Source organism: Hibiscus syriacus, unplaced genomic scaffold (genome assembly GCF_006381635.1).
Source record: "Hibiscus syriacus cultivar Baekdansim isolate YM2019G1 unplaced genomic scaffold, ASM638163v2 tig00112216_pilon, whole genome shotgun sequence".
In the NCBI taxonomy this organism is placed as follows: Eukaryota; Viridiplantae; Streptophyta; class Magnoliopsida; order Malvales; family Malvaceae; genus Hibiscus; species Hibiscus syriacus.
Window position 1 is genome coordinate 555,170 of NW_024063269.1, and position 12,823 is coordinate 567,992.

Genomic DNA, 12,823 nt, shown 5'->3' on the forward strand with positions numbered 1-12,823 from the left:
TTTGAATTCTGATCTGATACTTAACATGGATTCTGATATGATATCTGACATGGATTCTGATATGATACTTGACTTGGATTCTGATCTGTTACTTGACCTGATTTCTGATATGATACTTGACCTGATTTATGTTTTGATTTTAGATATATCCGTTTACAGACGGAAAATGTTTTAATTGGGGGGTATTGTTGAATGAAGAAGTTTCGCAGGTTCCTCGGCTTTGTGCTCAGGGCCTTATATGATATGTTGGGTTGGGTGTATGGTTCTGGGGCACCTACACATTATGATGTGTTGGGATGGGGGTATATATATATGTTTTAAAAAGATCTGAAAAGTTACATGGTTTTTGGGAACACACTAGATAACCTATTCTGATCTCCTGAACTCAGTCATCCGAAACATTTGTCTGAACTGAAAGCTCATTGTCTATTACCATCTGAAATATCAGTAGAATCTCTGCTCATCATAAAAATCTATAAATGTTCGGAAATAATAAGGATATGTATGTTTATCTGTATCTGCACGTTCTTCAACATTATCTGGTAGTTATGTATTACTGAGCTTTTCGAAGCTCACTCTATTACTCACCTTTTCAGGTTAAAAGAATTGTATCAGTGCATCTATTGACTTCAGTAAGGGAGTTTTTCCGGCGTTGTTGCAGAGTATGGTATATGTGATTAGGGGGCATGTAATTGTATTTTGATTTATATACGAGTCTGGAAATCTATTTTATTTTTAAATAGTGACAAATGATTTTATTAGTTTACATGTAATTTAAAAAGTTTTAAATTTTCCGCTATTTTTACAGTGGGTCTCTCCGGTGGCCCAAATGTAACACCCCGGATTGGATCTGGTTACCCTTATCGGTCTGTGGGGGTTACATTTAGTGGTATCAGAGCTATGGTTTGAGTCAAAATTTTTCAAGTTAGACCGGCCGGTCGAATGTCAAAATATGTCTGATCAATATATGCCCCTAGACTACAATCGTACTTCTCTGAGCCGAAACTCCAAGGTTGAGTCTCTATCTGTAACAAGCGAACCGAAATTTCTATCTGTTAAGGTTATACTTGTATAAAAAGGAATACCGGTAACATCTGTCTAAACGCTCTAAAGTATCTCACGAGCCATGTGAGAGTTAATTATCTGAGAAATTTTGACTCGACTCCGGAAATCAAATTGGGATATGCTACTACTCTACGAGCCTATTCTTATGACCAAGACTGAATTGATTACTCAAGGAAATTTTCGTTCGGATTCTTTTATTAAAATGAGAGAAAGTTCTGATAAGAAGGTATATTCAACTGGTTAAGGATTAGTGGAGGATCCGTATTTCTATAAGAGCTACATGGAAGATATAAAAAAAACTTATGGAAGTTTCATTTCTGCAATAATGTGACATGAATAAATTTCGAGGATGAAATTCTTTTAAGGAGGGGAGAATTGTAACACCCCAATTTAGGGGTTAAAAATTAAGAAATTATAAAGTGGTGGATTTAATTTGGTATTTTGAAAGAAACAGTGGGTTAAATTGCAAAATTTTAAAGTTGGCAAACCACTTTAAGAAGTGTAAGAAATTCAGTGGCTAAACCCATGATTTACCCATTTTTATTTTGGAGAGAATTATAAATCTCTCCCCCGTATGTTTTCTGGAGAAATTTTTCCAGATTTTCCTCTTCATCAACCTCTCTTTGAACTCCGATCTACTCACCGTCCGGCCTCCGATCGACGAGCCGAAACCACCATTGTGTTCGTTGTCAACCGAGGAACAAAACCCCTCAAACCTTTCGTCGTGAATCGTCGTCGTTCATCGTTAATTTTAGTCGGAAGTATCGTCGGTAATAAATCAATTTTAGTTTGTTTTTCATCGATTCACGACGATCGGGTCATCCGTTTACGATACCTCCCGCACCATCGTGTTCTTTGTGCCATTCCGAGTCCACCGGTATCCTCCATTTTCTCCGGCGACGGCGGCGCGTGTGGAGGTGAAGCGGTCAAAGTTTCCGATTCGGTTAAATCGAGCTCTTTGCCGTTCAAAAATTTGAACCGAGCTTTGTAAGTATCTCGAAATCGCTCAAAAAAATTTAGAAATTTTTCCGGGAATTTAGCACTGTTCACGCGCCCCCACGCGCCGCCACTACGCGTGGGGAAGGAAAAATGACCGGTTTGACCTGTTTTGTAACCCATTTGACCGGTTTGACCAGTCACGACCCGACCCGACCCGACCTGTTGACCCGTTGACCGTTGACTGGTGTTGACCACTGTTGACCAAAACTTTGACTGGCTTTGACCGGGCATTAAACGACCTTTGACTTTGACCGAGTATACCTATCCTGACATTTTTCGACGTTCCAAATCCGATTCCGCAGTCTGTTTTTCGAAATTCGAACCCGAAGGCCTTGAAATTGCCGGTCAAACCCATTGACTTTGATTTTGACCTAAAATTCCAAATTTACGAAAAGTCATATTCGACGTCCTGAATCCGAAGTCTGTTTCGCCAAATTCAAACCCAGTAAGCTGTCTTTCACTGATTTATCACCCGATTCGATCCGTTTATCGCAATTAAGCTCCGTTTCTGATATAATTTATGTTGATATGTATTTGAGGAATTATTGGAAGTTGAATTGAAGATCAAAGGCGTTCGAATGGATTTTTTTATGGTTGGTCAGTATTGCACGAAAATCGAGGTAATACTTTACTACCTCTTTATGCTTTATGGAACATGTTTATATTGATAAATGCATGAACAAGATAATGTTGGTCACTTTGGTGGAGTTGAATAATTTATACACTTGATATGATGTGGTAGAAATTCTGTAACTGATTACGGATCGAATGACTAATATAAGAGATTGATGAATTGTTAGATTAAATTACAAGTTTGTGATTAGTGATAAAGAAATCAGCCCTGTATCTGCAATTTATAATTTATTTCATCAAAGGTTAAATGTTAAAGGTACTTGGATGAGAAATTATGAGAATACTCCGGTATGGTAAAATTACGAAAATACCCTTATGTTATAAAAAGACAAGATTTGAATATGGAAGTTAGTTAAAAGGATTTTACAGACATATTAATTTGATAAAAATATTGATGTGCATAAGAAATGTTATTTTTTATTTGGAAATTATGGATAACCGGTTTTAATCCTATGAGAGTTTGTGAAGGATACTAGAAGTTTGTTAAGATAACTGTTTCAAGATCAGAGAGTAATCAAGAAAGCAATTAATCATTGGATCTCTAAATTATATTATTTTCGTTAAGAGCTAATATCGAAATTATCTGGTTAAGAAATTACGGAAATGCCCTTAAGAGGAAGAATAGTCTGAGTTGACTCTGAATGAGAAAATACTTAGGGGATTCGTACTTAACTCGATTAAGTACGGATTTAATTGTTAAGATCCTGACTTAGTGCAGGAAAATTCCTGATATTCCGTTTGTAAAATCTGAGAAGACACTTGACCCGTAAATATTCGAATAATGAGTAAATACTTGAAGAATAATTTATCGGGGGTATTCTGCTGTCAGAATTGTTCGAAAGGGCTGAAGTAAATGATAAGATTGAATTAAATAATAAGACCGGATGGCAGGAAAAGATTGAAATACCGTAGATCTATAAAATGACCAAAATACCCCTGTAATGGACATGACCCAAGAATATCACCAAGCTCAAGAATGATTGGATATCTTCGATCTCTGAAATAAATGGAATAAAAATGAATACCAAAATTACCAAAATACCCTTATGGCCTATATTAAGTAAATGTCTTGGATTAATTAAGGAATCCAAGTAAGCATAGGTATTGGACTACCTTTAAAGGTAATGAAAAATAGTTTAAGTGAGTAGATCAACCCTAAAAGCTATATCAATGCCTGAATGGCATAGATATTACTGGAACATGTATTCGTCTTCTCAAGTTTGGCTCGATGATAAATTTTGGAAGTGTTCAGCTCAGCTCAGCTCTAGATCGTATTCAGTACTAAGAATTGGACGTTTGTTTGACAAATCAACCACGAAGACCAAATTGAATGGAATGAAAGTAAAACATGTATATGAAATTCAGGAACGTTTGAAATACTCTGGAAAATCCTAAAGTAATTAGAATGGACATGACTGCTAAATGAACTAGGTAACCTCAATGACTGAGGATTTAATAAGTGATTTGGATAAGTCTGGAAACTCTGATGAGTTTACGTAGTGTACAATTACAATGCGTTATGAACAAATTAATCAAGTACGTCAGCATTCCATGATATTATGGAAACGTGGAAATGAAATAAAGACATTGGAAGATTTATTCAGCGATGATTCCGAAAATGGTCTACGGACAAGAATTTGTGGTATTAAAGAGTAAATGCCTTAGAAGGAAAATGAATTGACCAGTCGACATAGATTGTTAAGGTTCTGAGTCTTTGTTCTCAAGTTGTTCGATTATCCGATCAATTGACATGGATGTATAGGATTCTGAATACCCTTATGATTACAAACAGCTTCTGAAAACTGTCCGAATAAGATAATATCCTGATAATTCACATTCTGAATAACTGATGATTCTGTCAGTTAATGAACTCTTCCAATAGTGATTCTAAATTCCAACATTCTATCGATATACTGAAGAACTGTGTTTCTCTGCCTGATACAGTACCTCTAAATAATATCTGTAAACTCTGGTATGTTCCCTACTCACATGAATATTTTATCTGATTTTCGATTTGAATTCTGATATGATACTTGACATGGATTCTGATATGATATCTGACATGGATTCTGATCTGATAATTGACTTGGATTCTGATCTGTTACTTGACCTGATTTCTGATATGATACTTGACCTGATTTATGTTTTGATTTTTGATATATCCGTTTACGGACGGAAAATGTTTTAATTTGGGGGTATTGTTGAAGGAAGAAGTTTCACAGGTTCCTCGGCTTTGTGCTCAGGGCCTTATATGATATGTTGGGTTGGGTGTATGGTTCTGGGGAACCTACATATTATGATGTGTTGGGATGGGGGTATATATATATATGTTTTAAAAAGATCTGAAAAGTTACATGGTTTTTTGGGAACACACTAGATAACCTATTCTAATCTCCTGAACTCAGTCATCTGAAATATTTATCTGAACTGAAAGCTCATTGTTCGTTACCATCTGAAATATCAGTAGAATCTCTGCTCAGCATAAAAATCTATAAATGTTCGGAAATAATAAGGATATGTATGTTTAACTGTATCTGCACGTTCTTCAGCATTATCTGGTAATTCTGTATTACTGAGCTTTTCGAAGCTCACTCTATTACTCACCTTTTCAGGTTAAAAGAATTGTACCAGTGCATCTATCGACTTCAGTAAGGGAGTTTTTCCGGCGTTGTTGCAGAGTATGGTACATGTGATTAGGGGGCATGTAATTGTATTTTGATTTATATACGAGTTTGGAAATCTATTTTATTTTTAAATAGTGACAACTGATTTTATTAGTTTACATGTAATATAAAAAGTTTTAAATTTTCCGTTATTTTTACAGTGGGTCGCTCCGGTGGCCCAAATATGACACCCCGGATCGGATCTGGTTACCCTTATCGGTCTGTGGGGGTTACAGTTTCATTTTTGTAATTTTCTAATTGTTCTAAAATCTTATAAGTTGAATTAATCAAATTCAATTTTTCTCGTTCTATCTCAAAGTATCCATTCACTCAAAACTGATCCACCTTCATTTCTACTTTTCGTACTAGATAAAATTATTATATATTAACAAATACGATTGAGTATCGTTCGAAAAAAGCCTTTGGTGTCCCTTCTAGTCAAGAATTGGGGCCTCATAATCACTAGACAATATGTTTTTCCTTTTCTCACATACCTTTCTTCGTTCATGGTTCGATATTCTGGTGTCCTAGGAGTAGAGGAACACCACCAATCCATCCCGAACTTGGTGGGTAAACTCTAATGCAGTGACGATACTATAGGGGAGGTCTTGTGGAAAAATAGCTTGATGCCATGATGATGAAAAGCTTAACACCTCTCATTCTTATTAATTTTTCAATATGAAAAAGAAATAAGAATGAAAAATGAAAAGGTAATCTTATTCAAAACCCCAATTGTGAAATCCCCTCTCTCCCACTTCACACCTCGGAACTCACCGTTCTTATAGAGAGAGGAACTTTCACATCTTTATAACCCGAAATATCTTGGGAGAGGAAATGTTCCTTTTTTTAGGGTACTCCTGGGAACATATCAAGTGGAGAGGAGGTGGGGCCTATAGCTCAGATGATTAAAGCATATGGCTACGAACCACAATGTCAGGGTTTCGAATCCTTCCTCACCCACAATCGACCCAAAAGTGAAGGACCTTTCCCTCTGGGTAGGAAAATTATAATCGAGATAGCATACCCAAAGCTATAGAACTTGGCTGTAGGTCTTTTGCATAAATAGAGTGGTCTTTTATTTATTATATATTTACTTTTCTATTTTATATATAGTATTTATATATGTATATAGTATTCCTGGCCAAAACAAAATAAGCATTTTTTTTGTTTTACGCCTTGTAACTCTTCCTCATCCAGGCTTGGGCAGAATAACAGAGCAAATACAAGCATTAGTAGCATAGAAAAAATACGCTCCTCGTCATAAAATTAATGTGTTTACTTGAGGTAATTGTAGCCTCTCGGGAGAATCGATGATGCAATTCTATTATTTATTTGATATGACATGAATAGTTGAAGGAAATTTCCCAAAGAAAAATGGATTATGGGAGTGTGTGACTTGAACTATTGACTAGACCGTGCAAAAATATGTCTTTATCTGCTACATTGGAATTCACAACCAAATGTGTCTTTGTTCCAACCACCTTGTAAGCCCCATACAAAGGATAGGCTGGTTCGCTTCAAGAAAATCTTTCTATGATCAGACCTAACGATGTTATGTAGAAACAGGGCTCCGTAAGATCCAATAGAATAAGTGATTTGGCATAACCAAAATTTGATTTTAGTTATTTTTTACTTTCTTATCTTAATGGTACGAAAATGCATTCATTTTTTCTGCATCAACCCGATTTTATTACACTATCAGAGTGAAACAAGAGATCTAAAGAAGAGCCAAAGGCTAGACTATTATTTGAGAAGAAGAATACCCAAATAATAAATATTATTGATTAAAATGATATTTTTGTTGTTGTTGCAAAAGACACGTCTTTACCGATGTGGCATTTTTTTTAGATGGCTTATCCCACAACTGACGTCATCCAAGATTAATATTAAAAAAATAAAATTTATTCAAAAAAAAATAATATGCACAAAATACGTTTTAAAGACACATATTTATAAGTACATGAGATAAAGACCGTGACATCGATACACATGGATAACATTATCTTCAACTATTCGATAGGTGCATGTTTAGAATATTATATTTAGGGTGCGTTTGGTTCACATAATGTAAGATTATCAGTGGGAAGATGATTACCGGTAGGAATAAGATTACTGGGAATATTGTATTTTGTGTTTAGTTCGTTTAGCATGAATGTAAGATTACAGTGTTTGGTTAAAGGAATAAAAGATTATTGGAATGTATACTTTACCAAATTATCCTTATTATATATATTTTTTAACAAGTTGAATTCTACTATAATATTACTATAATTAATTTATATATTTTCTTTAAAAAATTTAAATTCATAAAACTTATATAATTTTTTTTTACAAAATTGAAAAGATAAATAGGTTTAATGAAAGGGTAAAATTTTATTTTAACCCCTGAACTTCATATAAAATTCTAATTATGGACTTTTTTTAAATCTAAAATAGTTTAAGGATAAATTTATAATTTAACCTTCGTAGAATTTTTATTATTCAACGACAGAAGAATGATATTTTTGAAGAAAAAAATTAAGGGTATTTTAGTCTAAAACGCTGATAATCCAACAATACCTAAGGGAAGGGGTAATCATATTCCCAGTAATATACCCCCAAAATATCACTATTGGGAATAAAAGATTACTGGGGAATAGAATTATTGGCAACCAAACGGAGGAATAACATTTCATTCCCCTGGTAATCCTAGATGACTCCAACCAAAGGCCCCCTTAATCATTTTTAAAAATTCATACATAAATAATGTGAGATATATAAATATCACATCAAAAACTTATTCAATTTTAACCGTTAAAAAGATAATTTTTAAAATTGATCAGATTTGTACTGTCGTACTAATAACCTTTAATAGGTAGGTTTATTAATAGAAATTTCTTTAAAAACTATAAAAAAATATTTTATTAAAAAATAGAGTAGATAGTATTAGTTAGATTGAAATCGTAGTTTTGTTCCCTCTTACTTACAAACCTTAACATAGTTTTAGGGAAAATAAACTTAATTTGAACAAAATTTTCAGTAAGACTGTTTTTATTGGCCAGTAAACTAAAATACAATTCTGAAATAAAAGAATTTAGAGATTTTTTTTAAGCTTATTGAATAGTCCGCCTTATTAGTATTTCAATTAAATAAAAAACATTGATGCAAAAAAGGAATGAGAATGCAGCTGAAGAAAGAAGGCAAAAAGAGGTTGGAAGATACGATTGGATCTCTATATATTCATATCTCTATATTCAATTAATAAAATTTCAAAAGTTTGACATTTGTTCCTTATAACATTCAAACCTTTGAAAAGTATGAGCAATTGTGTGGAGCCTCCCACTTTATATATATATAATCACTTTTCGTGTTGTGCATGTATAGCGGTATCTTACATCTCACGTGGTCAATTTTACACCTCAATTCCCATTTTACCATTTAATTCTATGTTGACTTATTCCTACATTATCGATATCTATTCATTCGATTTTAATAAATAATAAGAATATTATGGATTAATGTATATATCAAGAGGTTGGTGAGGTAAAGTTTATTTTCTTATTTTATATCTAGATGATATATTTTTTTGTAGTGAGATGCATAGATATGTTATGTAAGGTGAATTTTTAAAACAAATATATAATACGAAATGAGTGATATGTTTTATGCCATTAATTTTAAGATTCATCGCGATAGATATCAAGGTATTTTAGACTTATCTCGAGAAATATATATCAAACAATTTTTAAAATTTCGAAAAGATTGTTCATCTAAGGTAGCTCCTATCGTGAAGGATGATAAATTAAATTTGAATTGATGTACGAAGAATGACTTTGAGAAGGAGCAAATGAAAAATACTTGATATGTTTTTGCTGTTGTGAGCTTGATTTTTGTTCAACTTTATGTAAGGCATGACATTGCATTTATAGTGTTAGAAAGATATAAGATTAATTAGGATGTTGACTATTGAATTGTTGCAAAGAAAGTTTTGAAATACTTCAAAGAGACAAAAGATTACATGCTTACGTACAAACGATCAAATTGTTTGGAGGTGATTGGCTACCCTGATTCATACTTTATTGGTGTTGTTGATTCACGTGAATTAACATCACCTTACATGTTTATGTTGTTAGAGAAGTTCTATCTTGAAGAAATCTCAAGCAAACCTTACCTGCTACTTTTATGAAAGCTGAGTTTGTTTAATGTTTCGAGGCTATCCCACATGGAGTATGGTTGAAGAGTTTAATTCATAGGATTAGATTTATGGACTCGATTTCTAAGTCATTAATAATATGTTGTGATAATTGACCTACTATCTTTAGGGTCTAAAAATAAGTAAAAATCGAAGAAAACACACTGACATTAAGTATTTGGTCATAAAATATAATGTTAAAAAAAGTGGTCATTGAGCACAACACTGAGCAATTGTGAGTTGATCATTTAACTAGAAGAATGTCACTATATGAATTTAAGGTTGTTAATATAAAACTTGTCCTTAGATTTTAAATATTAATCATAAGAATGATTGCAATGAAATTTTATTAATTTTTTATATGCATATTAATTTAATTATTTTGAAAATGTTATTAAAGTTCAGATTTAGAATAAATATTTTGTTTATCCATTAAAAATATTTTATTAAAGTGTTGAAACATGATATAATGATATAATGTGATACATGAAAAATTAGACTCAACTTAAAGAGAAAAATATTGTCATGATTTGTGCATTATATTTCGACTTTTAATTACTCAAGGGTATTATGAACCCAGTGAAAGAATGTTGGAGGTGCATCTGATACGTGAGATTTATACCCACATTTGACAATCTCATGTCCAATTGAAACTATTTTCTGATAGTTTTCAGCCTTATTGATGCCCACACTTCATTCACATTTTATTAAAAATACAACTATAAATACTCGTTTAGCATAAGGTCACTAAATACTAAAGCATTCAGAGCAATTTTTTATTTATAGAAAAGGACTTATATTCAATCTAGTGTGGTTTAGAGTGCCTTGAATACATTTTGATGGTTTTAGTCTTTGATGCAGTTAAACTTAAAGTGTTTAACGGTAGTTCGTGATGCTCAATAATATTTTGTTGTATTTGATAGCAGTGCTATTACATACCCATTTTTACATTAATTAGATAATGAATGAAGGTATTTTATATTCAATCTTTTCATCGTGTTTATGCTTGTTTTATATTTTCATATGTCACTGGTGGACCATTATTGTTAGAGCTATGTTAGAAAAATTGATTGTTGTAAAACGAGACATTAGCATTGACTGGAAAATATTAAATAAAGTATGCAAAAGGATGATAACTGTGTTGTGGTAATCCACTGCCTTAGAACTGTATTCGTCCAGATGTGTGTAATCGCTACAATGGACGAATGACCTCCCGAAGTTAGCACGACTCTCCAAATTTCGTACACCTGAAAGATGAAGTGGACTTAGGTGGTACTGCTCTTCTTTTAACTCAAACAACACTCAGAATAGGAAGAGTGTTTCAAAAGCAAATAATTGCTTAGAGATATTTCTCTTGAAGTGTCTATGAAATGGAAAAATTAAACATCCATTTATAGGCTCAACATAGAGGTAAAATGGTAAACGATCTATAGCAATTACAAAATAATTAATTTTCATAAACACTGACCACAAATAATATTAAATATTTTGTAATGGATATAAATGGCAAAATAAACTCTGATAAATAATATTTTACCGAGAGGATATTGTCTAAAAAGAAACACATACGAACCGAATCGGACCACGCCAAACAGTTCATACCCAATGTGAAATTATTTGTATTACCAACATTCTCCCACTAATACAAAAGAATTTTTTTTATGAAAAATGAAATTTGAAGTTAAAACATGAGAAGAGTAATAGCGAGATTAATTACTTAAGCACTAGTGAATGTATATGGAACTAGTACATAGTGATGATGAGTAATTCTTCTCTTAGATAAGCGAACGAATCTTGAACTTTCTAAGATCAAGGTGAACTTATAACACACAACTAACCGCTTCATCTATCAAATTCCTTGATGTGTCTACAAAGTATATATATGAATGTGTATATATATAGCCCTCTTTTTCTCAGGATTCTAGTAAGTGTACTAGAAAACTGGCCCAATATTTTTCTTAGAAGGTGGATAATCCTTCTCATTTACGTAGGTTATTTCATCAGATTTATCTTAATATAAATCACCCGAAATCATGCCTTGAAATAATTAAGAGCTTTTACAATAGCTCAACCTCACAATATGTATGATGAATTTTCACAAATGAACCACTCAAACTTTGGGATAAGAAATCATTAAGAATAAATATTCAACCTCATTAATCGACAAATTCAATATTTCCTTCTCTCTATGAACACTCAAACTCTTACGTTTGAATTCACTAATAGTTTTAATAAAACTCATCCTCTCTAGTGGTAAGTTCAAGTAGTCCTCCATGATTAGGACTACCCACTCAACACTGGGTTATGAACTTATTAAGAATATATATTCAACTAAAAATCTATAAATTCATCAAGTCTTTTTCACTAAGACTACCCAAAGCATGGGCTATGAATTTATTAAGAGCAATTAAGCTCATCATGTGCATGTACATTATTCGTCATAGGGATAGAAAAATATAAATGTACACTATGAGTCTTTCCATGGCTTCGTTTTAACACATTGAACTTAGATAACTAAGTTGAGTATCAACCTTGAATTCCTCAACCAATGGGCTTCAAACCTATCCCCCTCGAAAAATCAAGAACCAGTTTCTAATTTTAACATTTAGTAAGCGGATCAACTAGGTTCCTCTCTGACTTTAATCATCACTTTAAGACACCTCCACTTTTGTAACATTTTAGGATACAAATAATTCTATAAGTTCCTTGAACAATGTGTAAACAAATTCTCATACACATATACTCAATCAAACTAACATCCATTACCCGGCCTAGATGTTTCGATCAAATAAAGTGACTTAGAAAGTTTATGTGATTAAAATAAACATTTCATAGTAATATAATATAAACATTTTAACATGAGATAAAATGTCTAAATACTTGAAATAATAAAAGTTTGATAATTTAAATGCAATTTAAAAGTAGTTAAAAGTAAAATCAAATGCCACAGTCTGTCAATTATTGATAGAAATTGTACGAATAAAATACTGGTAATTGAGACTTAATCCTCCAGTTATCGATTTGATCCTAATGTTCCGAATCGTCTGGAATGGAAGAAAGAAATGGGGTGAGCCAAAGCCCAATGTGATCCGAAACTTAATTCAAACAAGTAATAAAATTTACATGCGAAACACATAAATTTAATCATGACAACATAAGAAATGTAATGAACATCATATATGAGCAATTATGTAAATAATAAACATTACCAATGCATCACATCCAAATACCTATGTAATTTAAGTTTATCAATATCAGCATCTCCGGTAACATCTCTAATAATAGTGACTCC